The sequence below is a fragment of the Macrobrachium nipponense genome, chromosome 8 (genome assembly GCF_015104395.2).
Source record: "Macrobrachium nipponense isolate FS-2020 chromosome 8, ASM1510439v2, whole genome shotgun sequence".
Lineage (NCBI taxonomy): Eukaryota > Metazoa > Arthropoda > Malacostraca > Decapoda > Palaemonidae > Macrobrachium > Macrobrachium nipponense.
Genome location: NC_087203.1, coordinates 40,646,005 through 40,662,642, shown reverse-complemented (window position 1 = coordinate 40,662,642; position 16,638 = coordinate 40,646,005). Strand labels below are relative to the sequence as shown.

At 36.7% G+C, this 16,638-nt stretch overlaps 1 long non-coding RNA gene across 1 annotated transcript in view; it reads left to right on the top strand.

Moving 5' to 3' along the window:
• Nucleotides 1-16,638, top strand: part of LOC135223250 (uncharacterized) — a 110,964-nt gene that overhangs the window by 11,593 nt on the left and 82,733 nt on the right. The window contains exon 2 of the long non-coding RNA XR_010316440.1: nucleotides 6,691-6,727. This is a non-coding gene — a long non-coding RNA (uncharacterized LOC135223250). The remainder of the gene's footprint in view (nucleotides 1-6,690; nucleotides 6,728-16,638) is intronic.

Below are 16,638 nucleotides of genomic sequence, written 5' to 3'. Positions count from 1 at the left end.
TCTCTCTCTCTCTTTTAAGGATAAGTTTTCCAACGCTGTATTACCCCCCCCTCTCTCTCTTTTTAGGATAACTTTTCCAACGCTGTATTACCCGTTCTCTCTCTCTCTCTCTCTCTTCTAAGGATAAGCTTTCCAACGCTGTATTACTTCTCACCTCTCTCTCTCTCTTTAGGATAACTTTTTCCAACGCTCTATTACCCGTCTCTCTCTCTCTCTCTACTCTCTCTCTCTCTTCTTTCTCTCTCTTTCTTTCTTTCTATTTTTTAAGGTCTTATTTTTTAAGGAAACTTTTGCCAACGCATTTATTATCCCGCTCTGCTAATCTCTCTCTCTCTCTCTCTCAATGTTTATTATAACAGTAAGGGCCGGGTTGTGCCAGTCAGGCCACCTCATGAAGTCCACTGTAGTCATTACAGAAGGTTCTTTCCAGCGTCCCTTCGGTCCCAAGCTGCAACCCCGTACATTCCTTTTACCGTACCTCCGTTCGTATTCTCTTTTTTCCAACGTGTTTTCCAATCGCTCATAATAGTCGTTGCTTACTGCAACTGCGACGATTTTCTCCTGTTACGCCTTTAAACGTTTCTTCTTACTCTCAATAATTTCCGTACATTATTGAAAGGGTAGGAACACCGGGGGACTGCCTCTGCACGTCTTTGAAGAACGTTAGACGTTAGGAACACTCAAGTTATAAAAGCTTCAGTGGAGGAAAAGTTAAGTCTGTCCTAGTTTAACCAGACCACTGAGCTGATGAACAGCTCTCCTATGGCTGGCCCGAAGGATTAGATATTTTCACGTGGCTAGGAACCAATTGGTTACTTAGCATCGAGACCTACAGCTCATTGTGGGATCCGAACCACATCGAGAAATGAATTTCTCTGATTCCTTGTTGGCAGAGCTGGAAGTCGAACCCGGACCCTGAGATCGGTAGTCGAGCACGAAACCGACTCGTCCAATGAGGACCTTTTTGTGGAGGAATGATGTTACCCACATCGGAATCGCAATTAAATGTTTTAGGGATTTTAGAGTCTAGAGTAAGACTTTCAGATTTATATGTTAGGAAAACTACAAATTACTTTAGAAATTTGCTTACAAAAACTTTATTGTTGTTGTTCTTGTTCTTGTTGGGGGGTTTGGATAGGTCTATGGAAGAGCCTAAAAAGTTCTGAAAAAGGTGGTTCGCGTTGACTTAAAGATGCAGGAATTGTATGATAGGATATTTATGATCTATTTATTAGAATGAAAATGTAAAAAATAATGTGCACGTTAAAAAGTACAGAAAAGTTATTTATGATAAAATGTAGAGCATTTTATTTTGATTTTCGTTGGTGTAACAAGGGTCTATTTGACCGTAGATTTTAGCACGTTTTAGTTTACGTAAAGTGAGGAATATCATGTTTACAACTTCTGCACGAAGGGAAAATCTTGCACGCGTTCCGAGTAAGCTGGAGGTCGCATCACACTTCGTTAGGTAGGGAAAAGGATAGAATCATTAAAAGAGTAATTAAATCTTGGATATAGGCGTGAGCTAATGCTCAAAGCGAGGTTAACGTAAATCACTCATGAAGGGCTGAGGTTAGGAATATTTCCGGGATTATTAATTTTTTTTTCTTTTTAAAGGAAAGGTTAAGAAATATTCAGTGAAAAATTTCTATAGTAGGGTAGCAGTTGAGAAGACTTTGATTCTAGCCAAAAAGGTATGATGATTACGGGTTAAATACATCACAGAGTTGATTGTAGCTTATGAGGGGGACAGCTGTTAGATTCATAGCAATTACAATAATTATTATGCTACAGGAAAAAGAGAATTTGGGAGCATTGCCGAGCCACCTACTATAGTTTCTATGAAAAATAATGAGTATGAACACCATCAGCCTCTAGAAAGCTTTTCAGAAAGGTAGATTTTGTAAAGATATAGGTTTGGATCACCATGGACTATCAATCCATAAAGGGGGTAGTGTCGTCAGTGCACCTCATGCTGTATACTGTAGGCGTTATTTGAAGTTTTATCAACGTCCCTTCGTTGCTTGGATGCAGCTTCATTCTATTTTACTGTACCTCCATTCATATTCTTTCTTCCATCTTACTTTCCGCCCTCTCCCAACAATTATCACTGGTTCCATGCAACGTAAAATCACCATACAAACCCAACAGTTGTTTGTTAGTGCAACTGCGCGATTTTCTTTCAGTTTCCCCCTTCGAATAAATTTATTTTTAATTTCCCTTTAGCGCTGAATGACCTCATATGTCTCAGCGCTTGGCCTTTGGCATGAATTTTATATTTCATTCCATTCCATGTATTTGAAGAATGATTGAAGTCAGATTTAAGTGTCTTAGGACACCATAGATTCTGCTGCCTTGCTTTTGCTTATTATATCCATTCTTGATGTAAACTTTTCTCTGTCTTCTAGCGTAAGTTTATCCCTTTGATCCTTTGATATTTTCATGATATTTACCAATGTTTGTTTTGTGATGGTTCAAGCTTCGATGTAGTCATAAGGGGTAAAAATTTCCTCGTCGACATCTACCTCTTACGTTTTATTAAAACTAGGCTACGACTTCCCAGAACTATGTGATCAACCCGGGAAACCAGTAAGTGATTGCACGACGTTTGCGTCCGACAATTAACGAAGACCCCCATCAATTTTCTTAGGTGACGTGTTCGTTTTCTGTTTCATTTTGAACGGGGACATTTGTAAGTTATATCTTTTATTCAACCGAACGGAATAGCTTGGAATGTTTTTATTTTTTTTATTTTATGCATTTGTTTCTAAACGAAGAGTGTTAGTTACTGCTGAAAACCAAGAAGAGGAAAGAAAAGTAACCGGTTGATGAAAGGCTGGTAAAACCATGGACTTATCACTGCCTGGTTCCCGCCACTCGACGACCGTAATATTTACCGCCTTTTGCTTATGTTTTTGTTTATGTTTTAGCCTTTTGTTTGTGCCTATGTTATTTGCAGTCTTTCTTTTCCTATGTTGTTACGTTCATCCCAAAGGGGCTGATACTAAACACGACGCCAATATTACGCGTAAACTGATAGTAACCAAACAAGCGCGGCGCCGTGGTAACTCCTCAAGTATTACGGGCAGGCTTAGACTGATGCCGTTTAGTTTAACATTTTTGTATCAGTTTATTTTGTCGTTCCCACGACCTTTATCTCTCTCTTTCTCTCTCTCTCTCTCTCTCTTTATCATTAGGACACTGTGAATGCACAGTAAAACCTGCTCCTACAGATATAAGGGAGCACACGATGTCTCCTCGGATGGACTACCAAGTCTTTGAGACATCCTAATCATTGTAACTCTCTCTCTCTCACTCTGCGAAATTCCCAGTCTAGCATTTGTTTTCCTATAGATAACCAAGACCAAGTTCTCGCCAGGGCATTGGAGAGAGAGAGAGAGAGAGAGAGAGAGAGAGAGAGAGAGAGAGTAGGGGGACATGTTACTGCATCCCAAGGCCTGACTTTCCCCAGTCAGTTGTGTTTATTATCCTACTGTGTCGGTAAACCCGTCCTTGACAAAAATCGGACTGTATTGCTGGTCCCCTTTGTAAAATGTCATTGCAAAATTTTTTTTGTATAAGGTCGACACTAAATGGCAAAATTATTTTTGTATAAGGTCGACATTAAATGGCAAAATTTTTTGTATAAGGTCGACATTAAATGGCAACATTTTTTTTTTGTATAAGGTCGACATTAAATGGCAAAATTTCTTTTTATAGGTCGACATTAAATGTACTTGAATGTTAAAAGAAAAGTCAAAAGCTGTCGGTTAATATCGTATTCTTATTGTTTGATCAGCTACATAAATCACAAGAATAAAAAGTTTGTGTGTGCAATAATAATTAAGGCATTTTACTGATAGGAAATATATATATTATATATATATATATATATATATATATCTATATATATATATATATATATTATATATTACTACTCAAAATGCGTATATTCTCCTCTGTGACTATAAAATGCTATGTAGAATTGTGCAAACATTTTTTCAGATTCTTAGATAGCTTAGGGAGATAGGATGTTTTAAATGTGTGTTTCAGATTTTTCGCATAACATATTGTAAAAGAATATATAAACGTAGAATGTAGAAAGAGAGTTGATTTTCTTTGTCCATTCGAAACTACGATTGTTCCCTATTATGTCAGCATTGTGAATTAGAGGAACTCTGAGATTTCAGTTTTGCTTTCCTAATCTGTCAAACACGCTTTGATAAGCGAGCTCGAGACTTCATTTGTGTTTTGAGATCTGTCACCAAGTAAGATAAGGGGCTTCTGCTTGGGGTCGACTGAGTTTGAGTACATGTCTTTTTTCAACAGAATCATCTCATACGTGTATGTCCTTTGCCGAGTGCCACGTGCAGATTACACATTTTGTATGCAAAGTTGCGTAAGATTTTGATGCTTCTAGAAGAATTGTGCCAAAAACTTTTGTGTCACCATCCACTGTCCAGCTTCCGTAAGGAAGAGAATTTCATTAGATCTTAGATACTCGAGGGCGTTTAACATTCTCTCTCTCTCTCTCTCTCTCTCTCTCTCTCCATCCTTGAGATTATATTACGTAACGTAAATTGGTACTTGTAACTTGAGAATTTTATATTTGATATTTCTTAGAGTTTATTTAATGTTAAATAGTGTTTTTTGTGTTTGTGGATCTGAACAAACATTGTTGTTGTACGGCGCCTGGTTTTTGTGAAAGTGTAAAACAAGACTGCAGCAAAGAAAGAAGTTGGTATACCAAAAAGGTAAGTGTGTTATATTTTTATGAGTTGCAACTTATAACGGATAGGAACAGTGGTTAACTAATAACTGATAGGAACAGTGGTTTGGTAAAAACTGATGGTTACATTGTTTTGAGTGAAAAGATTTACACTTTTACACATTGCAAATTTTTGTTTTGTGTTTGTTTCATTTTGTGCATTTTTTCATTTTTTGTTGTTGAAGTGTGCCTTTTTATTTTGATACTGTCTACATTTTTCTGTATTTTCATTTACATTCACAATTAATTGACTTAGTTATTTTCATTGCTTATCATTGCACCTTTAATAAAAATTTAACACTTGTGAATTAATTTGCATTTACTTAGAATCTTTTCAAGTTTTTTATTATTGTTTAGCACTTGTGAATTATTTCAAATTTTTCAATTATTGCCTTAAACTTTTGTTGATTTCAAGTGAATTATTTTTCTTGAATTTTGTGATAAATTAATTTTGATTTAATTTTACATAACTTAATTCAAGAATTAATTAAACTTTACTTTGTTTTCAAGTAACAGTCATTTTCCCTGATATTGTGAATTTCACCTATAAACTTGGAGTTTTAATAAATAAATTTTTTTGTATTTTAAAATTTTTATAAGTATTTCATTCCTAACCAATATATTTGCATTTGATTATAATGATGTTAGGTAGAAACATAGAGTGGTAATTGATCTGCTTTCCTTCAATTTACTTGAAGTGACTTAGAACCAGGGAAGTACTTAGACTTCTGAAATCAGGGAAATACTTAGACTTTTAAAGTTGTTGATGGAGTGATGCCCTTTGATTAATTTAATTACTTACAGATTACCTCACACCTGTTTTGATGAACTTAGTCTGAGTTTTCTGCAATACTGGTAAGTGTTAAGGGATCACTGTTGCCTTTAGAGTATTCAGTCGTAATACCTGTGATGAGGGTTCAGGGTGCCTGGCTTTGTGAGGTAAACAATTGATGAATTGTAACCAGATACTTGGCACTTCGTAACTATGATATCTATATAATATATATATAATATATATATATATAATATATTATATATATATATATGTAATATATATATACCTTCCACATTTTTGTACATTGTTTTCATGTTATATTTTGTCTGATTGTTTCCCCTCTGTATACCATTTTCTGTTGTCCTTTCGAAGTAGTTGTTCCTATTTTTGAACTCTTGCCTTGATTCTAGTTGTTCCTGTCTTTTTCAACTCCTTGCCTTGACTCTCCACCAAACCTATATTTCTTCGACTACTGTTTTCACATATCGTTAGGCTTCACTCAGCTAACCAGGATCTGGCATCCGGCAGGAAGCAGTCTATCTACCTACTTTGATAAGTCCATATTCTTAAGTATAAGTTTTGTATTGTAAGGGTTGAATAACAAATTGTAATTTCTTAGTTTCCAAATTTATATAATTTAATTTACTTTTCTGTTACGTGGCTGTCAATTGCTTTTGTTTTCTTGTCTTAAGTACGTTATTTGATTAGTTAATGTAATGCTGTAATAATTATTTTACCATAATAATATTTAAACTTTGCATTGAGTACTATCATTACACTTACCTTTTGATATTATTTTTATTGTTATAGTTCTATTGTGAACCTAAGAGTATAAATTCACTTTGCATGAAGTTCACAATGTTTCATATATCTGTAATAATTATATATATATATATATATATATAGATATCTATCTTTATATATATCTATATATATTAAATATATCTATATCTATATATATATCTATATATATATATATATATATATATATATATATATATATATATATATATATATATATACACCCGACAGAAAGAAAATAATTATCCTCAATTTAAAACTATTACTTTCCTTAAGTTTGAAAGGTGGTTCTCTCTCTCTCTAAGTTTTCACTAGAATAACTCCGATTTTCCTTCTTATTTTACAGACTAAACATGGCAGCTCCGCTGGCAGAGTGCACCAAGGTTAGTGTCCTGTGTTTTTGTATGTGGCGTTGTTTAATTGTATTCAATTTATTTCTCAATGATTTAGATTTTTAAAGCACTTTTGTTGATGTAATTTATTTGGAGTGTTTTGTGATTGCAAATATTCATTTTAACGTGTTCTTGTGTAACCGTATCTATTATTTTACGCTTTGTACGAATGTATTCGAAACGTGCTCTAAGTATGTGTGATTTTGAAGTGAGTTTTATATAGATTTTGCAATGGGAGCTCGTCTTGCAGATGATGTAGTTCTTCCATCAATCACATTTCCGAGGCTAGCTAGTCCTTGAAGGGAATTCGCCTTAGTTGAACTCGTCTTGTAGAAGATGGAGTGCTCTCATCAGTCACGTACACGTACGTGCTTTCCCGACGTGCCTGGCTGGCTAATGTTCCAGCAGTCGATTAGCTCTTTAAATGACAAGACTTTTAAGAACAATGCTTTATGCTTGGCCGAATAACGTACGTAATGGTCTGCTTTGACCTACATCTCCTCGTATTTGAATGAACGTTAGTTACCTTCAGGTAATACGAGTTAACGTATGAGGCAGCGGCTTACTTCGAAAAAGTGGTAGATGAAGTTGTCAGTCATCATGTTTTTCTTGAAAGTTTTATCCTGGAAGATTCGAGGAGTTACAGCGTATTGGAAAGTTTTTTTTTTTTTTTTTTTTTTTTTTTTTTCGCCTTTTAAAGTAATGTGTGACACACGTTCATTGGCATTCAGGAAAAATTTTCCTAAAAGTCGAAAGGCTTTTGACCCCCGTGGGCTTGGCAAGTCTGCTTCATCGCACAGAAAAGGGAGCCACTCCATGAATTCGAGGACGTTGGGACCTGCTGCAGTTTACAAACTTGGATTTGGAGGCGCCCGGGTGAAAGCATGTCTATGTAAACTACATAGGACACGGAAACATCGCCACACTTAGGGGATCAAATGACACTGAGGCCAGCCGTAGTTTATACATTTAAATTCAGAGGATGAGTGAAAGGTTGTTGATATGATCTTGAGCTGGACTTGAAGTGATTGCAAACCATGGGGGCATTGTAGCCTCCACGATTCGCGCAGGAACATCCTGGCCTGTGAGATTGATCAGTCCTCATTTTTGTGAATTTTGAAGATAGTGTTAAATTTGCACTGTGGGTTTTTGTTTTTAGTCTGTTTTCTGACGGCTCGCATGGATATGGAAGTGCAATTCCATCGCTAATCTAGTGTATGCTCTTGAAGACGGTCATTGGATTAAAAGAGGAATTTTTGCTACTCGACTGTTCCATCCGTTCTTTGTGGCCGTCTTCAAGGGTACTACACTAGATCGACAATGGAACTACACACTTCAGTATATAGGCGAGTAGTCAGAAAATTGATTAAAAACAAGAATCCAAGATTGAAAAATCACATTAATTTCAAAATTGGAAAAAATGAAGATGAATAAATTTTACAGGCCAGGAAGCCTCTTCAAGAAATCCTGGCGCTACAGAGAATCCTCAGCTGTTCATCTATTGTCTTTCAAAACCTCAGCCTTGAAGACAAGAGGAACAGTTGGAAATGGTTGAGGAATTGTGACTGCCACATTTGCTCTAGCAAATGATTAAATTAAAAGAAAACTGGTGCCAGAGAAGCATAATTAAAAGAAGAATTGCAGAGATGTCTTGGTCTTGGATGGGCGTGGAAAATTGCAAGGTCACCACAGCTGACAGAGTACTGCCGATCTTCAACTTCCCCAACCTCGCAACCAGTCTGTGAAGACATTGTGACCCTCGTGGAATCCAAGAACCTTGGGATCATCATAGTTTACAAATTTGATTTTGGAGGAAGCCTGAAAGCCTCTTGTTTTGTGTGTGTGTGTGTGTTTCAAACCTAGACATGGGAGTGGGTGATTTTCTTGGTATTGATTTTAAACTTTTCCGTAATAGATTGTAAACGACAGTTGTTAATTGTTTTTAAAATGAATACAGGATGACAATGTCTGTTATTTAGTAGGGTACCGTTCTTGGCCTCGAACCTTTTAGATATGATATGCACAGTGTGGGGTTTCGTCTTGTAAACAAGCTTGCTGCTTATGCAGATGGTGCTGTTCACTTTACTTGTATCCAATCTTGTATCCCATTTCCAGAGCACAGAGATTTAGCTGAAATTAATGCATCGTGCAGATTATGGAGGATGAAGTGAAATCCTACAAAGCTCAAATTATCATTATCAGCAAATCCAGGATTTTGGAGTCTCCATCCGTACCTGTTCTTCGAAAGTGTTTGTTTAACTGCATACAACTCGTTTGAAATTCTAGGTGTCTCGTTGACTGCAGGTTCATATATTTAAATCATGTCTCGGTGTGTCTCTGCTTCAGCTTTACATAGTATTGGTATAATGAGAAAATCTTCCAGAATTTCTGTAGACTTGACTATGATGAGGAAGTCTTTTTTTTATGCTCTGGTTCTGTTATGTTTTGAATATTGTTTCCCTGAGTGATCTTCAGCAGCTGGTCCATATCTTAATGGTCAGCAACTTCACATCTATTAAGTTTCTCATCCTTGATTGTAGCATTAACCTTTGGTACAATTGTTTAGTTATTCAACTGTACAATTATGCGTCAAGTTTTTGTGATACAGATTAACCTTTAATTCAGATCTTTTATGACTTATGTATATTGGACCACATACCTTGAACTACACAAGGTATGTAGTCCAATTTGCCATTTCTTATGTGAGGTCCAGGATCACAGTTCACTATAAGTTTTATCTTTGTTTTGGCCAAATTGTGGAATGATCTTCCTCCTCATTATACACACACACACACACAACACACACACACACACACATACACACACACACACACACACACACCCACACACACACACACATATATATATATATAAGGTATAGATATATATATGAATTAGTATAAAAAATAAAAAATATATATATGCATATATTATATATAAAATATATTATATTATATATATATGTATATAGAATAATATATTATAATATATATTATCACTAAAAGAAAATGATTAAAACTGATGGTAAACAAGACTGCAATACAGAATAGAAGGCACCACACCTCTATTTATATTTAAAGAAGAAAGCCGAAGTCTAGTGACGACGAGGGCCAACTTGGAGTTCCAGGAACGCTCGCGACAGGTGCAGCCGGGCCTTGGAGTTTTAATTGTGGGACAATGTGTTTATAGTAGATTCACATCAACCGTGCATTTGATGTTTAGGCCAGTCTTTTACGACGCTCCTCATTGACCGTTGATAAGCCAATCACAGGGCTGGAAACTCTCAGTTTCTCTCGAGAGTTCACTTAAGGCAGGATGTATGTTCCACCTCTCCTGAAAGACGTACCCCTCAAGAGAGGTGGAACATAGATCCTACCCATTTGAACTCTCGAGAGAGACAGAGTTTCCAGCCCTGTCCCCTCTTGATTTGAGACTGCCTTGACAAAGTTACACATTTTCAGCCAGTTCGAATCCAAAAGTCTCAATTTTCCTCTTACTTAAATTTGTTTCCACTCTTCTACTATCTTTAACTCAGTTGCTCAACCTAGCTGTCACCCCCTTCACTAAAACCTTCTTACAGGTTGGGCAGGGGCTGGGGCTTCTGCGCATTGGCTCTTTCTTGATCCAAATGGCAGAGACTGTAGAGGTTCGGTCCGGCTCTCGATATGTTTGGACCATGAGGATGTTGATATGATTTCATACCAATATCTATCGGGCGGAAACTACCTATGGGGGGACTTGCCTGCAGAGTCCGGGGAGGTATAGTCTCTACGGTAGGACTCTCGGCATTCTTTCCAGTGTGCCCTCTATTGTAACATGAATGGGGATGATTGCATACTAGTTATGCCCTCAGTCCTATCAAGCGGGTTTTGGCTTACTCTTGAGCCACTTATGTTATGATAGAGCTATCCTTCGGGGTAGGGTAAGGGAGGTTGGACATACAGGAGTCAGTCTCTGCCGAGTGTCTTTGGTGAGAAAGGGGTTGGTGCGGTGGGCTCTTGGTTTTCTGCCTGATTTTGCAGTAGGTTTTTCAAATTTCTCTTCACGGATTAATGATTAGCGACCCTACAATAAACTCCCCCGGACAATGCGACCTCCTGACACGACCCTCCTCTTCGACCTCTGGCACGAACAAGGACATTCCTAAAGAAAATTCAATTATACAGAAGACGACCCATGACAAGACATTGAATGTGGCTATGGAAAGCTGTAGTAGTGGTGATAGAATCCTTTCTTTATGTTGGATTCCCTCTCCATCAGATTTATTAAGTTGTTTTTGCTTTTATGGAAATGTTTGGAAGGTATGGTGAAATTAAAGTCATTAAGTATGTGAAACTGAAGATTTTGCATTTTGGAGGGTTTTGATTGAGTTTACTACTCATAACAATGCCTTGAATGCTTTCAAGTGTTCATCTAGGAAAACTTAAAGTTCGTGTATTAATTCATAAAATACCCCAGAGAATATTGAAGTAGATTCCTTTTATCCAGCTAGGGTCAGTCAGGAAACTACAGATGGAAAACGTAAGGTGAGGACCACCTCTACCAGTCAGGTGGCTGATTGTTTCAACAAATCAGACTTTTGTAATCTTTTTCACTTCAGGAAACATTTGAGAACATTGGTAGGAACAATGACCAACTCAGAATTTACTAGATTTGGAAAGAACAGTTTTTGGTTCATGTAAGTCTTATAGACAAGGTACATGATCTCTAAGCTGAAAAATACTAATATGATAAAAGAGGTCAAACCACACTTTAGTTTTCAGTTACGCTAAGGGAGTGGTATTCAGTCAAGACCTATATGAACTGTTTGTTTGACGAGGAATTGCTGGAAATGTGTGATGATAAAGTGTGGAAGATTTTCAAGTTCCAAGGTCAAGAATGATTTACTTGAACATCTCCCTGGTTGGGAGTAACTGGTCAGGCATTCGCGGATGATATTGTTATGTGTAGTAGAGCTACTGCAGTGGAAGCTTGTACTAAAATTCAGATTGCAATTAATTAATTTAACCCATTTCTTCCAAATTTTTTTTCTTTGGATTTCAAATTTTTACACTAAATCTAGTTCATAAGGATCCAAAATCAGTAGAATACATAATTTTTTTCAGCTGCATTCATTGTACAATGAATAATGGAGTGTGACATATATGTCACGCTAGGCAGTAACGAGTACATTTGGGGGAAATATGAAAAATTCACTGTTCTATTTTGAAAGGTTTATTGTTTGCTGTTATATAAGTGACATAACTAATACAAAAGAAGTCTACTGTTTCATACATGAACTACCGTAGTCACAACCACCAAATGAATGGAATTTGAAAATTACATAAAAAAACAAGCCAAAAGAAATAGTCATTGTATTAAATCTTGCACTTAGAATCAAAACAAAGATTAAATTGCCAGTTCAAAATGCTAACATAAAATAATCAACTTTTCATTGCAACTGTACATCATGTGGCACAGCATTGAAGTCTATTTTGTGTGAAATGCTAAATTGCAAGACAAACACAGACCTACATCACACTTATTACACTGACTGGAGGAGATTTGCTACACAGATTTCCACCATCTACGTCTTTTCCTTGTTTGGGGTCTCTATCAGGTAGTGTTCTATTCCATCAAAACGAATGTCATCAAGAACTCTCTTACAACCTGTTTCCCCCTGGGAAGGTCTTCCCAGGCCCTTTAGGAGGATCCCATATCTCTTCAGATAGCTTTCAGCAATCTGTTCTTTGAAATCTAGCTGAGGTAACATCCACCTGACTTTTTATGAAGAATCCAAGCATTTTGCACTGATACATCTAATAAACAGGTAAAAATACACCACCACCACTTCTTACCCCTAATAGATACTCTATAATTATTCACATTCTGGTCTTGACGGTCAGTTCCACCCATGTGGTTATTGTATTCTCGAATAACTAATGGGGCAGTCAACTTCAATATTTTTTTTCTCTTTTTGAGAGTATCTTTTCACCTTACTAAGGGGTTCCCTTCCATGAGCAGTTGATGCAATGGTGACAACCGAATTATCCATCCATCTGCATAATGAAATGTTATTTGCCTTATCTATGATGAAGTCTGATGCCCCTTCCCCTTTTGTTTCATCTCAGAAACTGCTTTCAAAGGGCATTTTTCAGCCTATTGTCTCTTATTGTTCCCGTAGCAGTATAGTTTTGCTCACTCAGGTGTTGGAGAAGAGAAAAAGAGTAAAAAGGTTATCAAAGTAATAGCTGTATGGAGTTGTATTTTATCATCTGGCAATGACTTTATATTTTTCAGACAGTGGCTCCACATTTGCCAAACGCTTTCTCCTCATATGAATTACCTTCATATGTTTTACCTTGGTATAAGTCAAAGCTTACTAAATAGCCTGCATCAGTATTCAGGCACCAAACTTTATAACCAAAGCGTATTGGTTTGTTTCGAATACACTGTTGCATCCATGGCGGCCAAAATATTCAACCATTGCCTCGTCATGAGATAGATGCTGCTCTGGTGAAAATGAGACAAAAATCGAGTGGAAAGTAGCCTTATCAGGGGACGGAGTTTAGCATATTTATCTGATCATCTAACGATTAGTATTATCTGCTAAATGTATGAACTGCATTATTTTATCAAATCTGTTCCTTCTCATTGCAGATACACTGCCTCATTTCTAGTCACTGGAGAATTTCTTCCAGTAAAGTCTCCGTGATGGAACTGGAACAATGCCAGATAAAAGTAATATGCCAAGGAAAACCTTTAGTTCTTTTTCATTTGTGAGAAGGAAATTTCTCCCTTGTAACGAGCATAAAGAGCTGACTGTTCTATTATCAATCTGAAAAACTTCCTCATCAAAAAACAATTCGAATAATTCACATGGTGATAAGTTCCGGTATTGACTGTAATTCGCCTCAGGAAAAATTGTTTTGGTGTAGAAAATGTTGCCTTTCTAGTCCACTTTGGAGTTTGAAAGCAATAACTTAGAGTCATCATAGTTCTCCACGCCCTCTCCTAAATTTCCAAGCCGAACTCCATTTGGAAGAGCTGCTTCACCTGCAGCATCTAATTGTTTACCAGAGAGATTATCAATTAGACCACCTTGATCTTCATCAGCAGAATCTTCGTCAGTCAGACCTCATCAGCAGGCTCAATAAAAACATCTGCAGCAATATCTTCTTTTTCTAACTCTGCTGGTATTTCATTGACAGTCAGAGACCTGAAATAAAAAAATAAATAAAAACGTGTTATCTCTGGATTAAAATTTAGCAAAGGTAACTTATTAATGAAGTTAAAATAACTAAAAGTGTAGTAAAGTAAAGTAAAAGAAAGAAAATGAAGCCATAGAATGTTTTATATCACTAGAAAGATATTACTATCAGTTTACATTACAGTAAAATAGAAAAAGGCATAAATGTCCCTGTATCATCCTAGCGTAACATATATGTCACAGAAAATATAAAATGCACTGCTGCCAATATTATAAATCTTAGATATTCATTATAGCACAGACATTTCTCTATAGCCATATTTCAATATATTTTATTCAAAAAAACAATACAATATATCTAATGAAAATGGCAAAATAATACTCACTTTTTGCCTGAACTCATTTCACACCGGTGAGCAAAAACAGCACTTCTGCACAGAACGGTGTCACTCCCTTGAATGAACTTCTATTCCTGTAAAAACTTGTATGCAAGTAGATACATGTATTAGCTCTCACACACAGGACCTATCATGAAAACAAGTTTCAACATGTAAACGTGTGGTGTAAGTTAACTGAACATATGTTCTACGTAACATATATGTCACGCTAGTACAAAATGGCTAATAGTAAAGGTTTCAAAGGTTTCAAATTTTCTGCTGAGAAAACTAAAGCTATACGTTTTGTAGAACACGAGAAGGGAAGAGATTCCAACCTTATTTTTAGAAGGTTCTATCTTGTTGTATGAAGATGAAGTCAAATATTTAGGAATTATTTTTGACAAAAATTGACTTTTGCTGAACATATAAATGAGACTGCAGTAATGTTAAACACGGTGCAATATTCTTTAAAGTTGTTAGTAACCTGAATTTTGGAGCTGACCGCATTAATTTATTAAGAATTTATCAGGCCCTGTGCTTGAGTAAGATTGATTATGGATCTCAGATTTATGGCTCAGCATGTAAGACCTTGTTAGGCAAGCTGGATGTAGTACACAATATGGCATTGCGTATTTGTACAGGTGCTTTTAAAACGTCTCCTGTTGAGAGCCTTTATGTAGACTCTGGTTTTCCTCTTCTTTTCATTTGGAGGAGGAACAGGGTCTCCGATATTTGTCACGAGCACTACCCTCTCAATCAACTAATCCAAATTTTAAGTATATAAAATAAAAACATCCTGTTGACAGAGCACAAACTAAACCTACATTGCCTAAGCCCCCTTGAAGTTAGATTAAACATCAGTGCGAGAGAGGTAGGCCTTATTCGTCCACTGGTTATGGAAACTACATTTTCTAAATTCCCTCCTTGGTGTAGGCCTCCTTTAGATATTTGCCAAGTTACAGACAACAAAAGATCAGCTCAAGAGTTCAGCTTAAAAGTAGCTTCTTGGCCCATGTTTCTGAGCATAGTAACTCGATTGCTGTATATACAGATGGATCAAAATCAGCAAATGGAGTTGGATGTTCTGTCATCGTCGATGAGAGAACAATTAAAAAAAGCCTCCCTATGAAGTTCTCAATTTTTGATGCTGAGATTTATGCTATTTTTAGCGTTTTGAAATTTATTTTTAGTACAGGTAGCACTGGGGACTCGTATATTATTTATTGTGATTCCCAGAGTTCCCTAGCTGCACTCCAGAAGTTGATGCCATCTAATCAACTCGTTCAAGAGGTGCAGGATTGGCTGGTCCTCCTGCATTCTCGAAAACACAGTGTGAAGTTTTGTTGGGTTCCCTCGCATGTGGGAATTCGTGTTAACGAGCTGGCTGATACAGCCGCTAAGCAGGCAGCTTCCTCCCGGGCTTCCCACTCTGTGAGGGTTCCCTGTGAAGATTTTAAACTTTATTAAATCATTTTGTAGGACTAAGTGGCAGAATCACTGGTCCAACTTAAATAGTAATTTAAAGCTGAAATCGATCTGACCTTCTGTTCATCCCTGGTCACCTTCTTTTGGGATGGATAGAAGATCTAGTATAGTTTTAACACTCCTGCGTATAGGGCATACGTTTTTAACACGCAGGTATCTTTTAACTAGTGGAGCAGAGAGGCAGGTTCCTCAATGTTCCAATTGTAATGTTGGCATTACAGTGAGGCATATATTTGTTGACTGTCCTCTTTATTTTAATCATAGACGTCGGTTTGGTTTCACCAACAAACCTTTGTCAGATATTTTAGGATAGGGTGCTCCCACAGAGGAGATTTTTAAATTTCTTAAGGAAATCCATTTGTTTTATGATATTTAATTGAGTATTTTAATATGAGTTTGATTTTAATAATTTGATTTAATTATGTAAGTGTATCTTGTATTAGTAAATACATCCAGTCGATACATATGCGCTGAATGGCCTTTGGCTCCGGTGCGTGGCAAATGGCCACAAATTTTATAAATTCCTTCCAGCCCTGTCATTGGCTTCTCAACAGCCAATCAGGAGCGTCGTAAGGGACTAGCCTAGATATCAAATGCACGGCTGATGTGAATCTACTATAGTAAATAATGATTCCAGAACCGTTTGTAGTTGATCATTCGAGGCTCTACCCAAAATATCAAAATCATATTTTATCGCTTACTCGGAGAGTAAGCCTACAAACACTTTGTTGTTGTTCTTGTATTGAGGGGGCGGGGCGCCGGTTAGGAAAGCCTAAAAAGGCCTGAGAAAGGTGTTTTGCGTTTAGTTAAAGGTACAGGAATTTTAGGATAGGATATTTATGATTTATTTA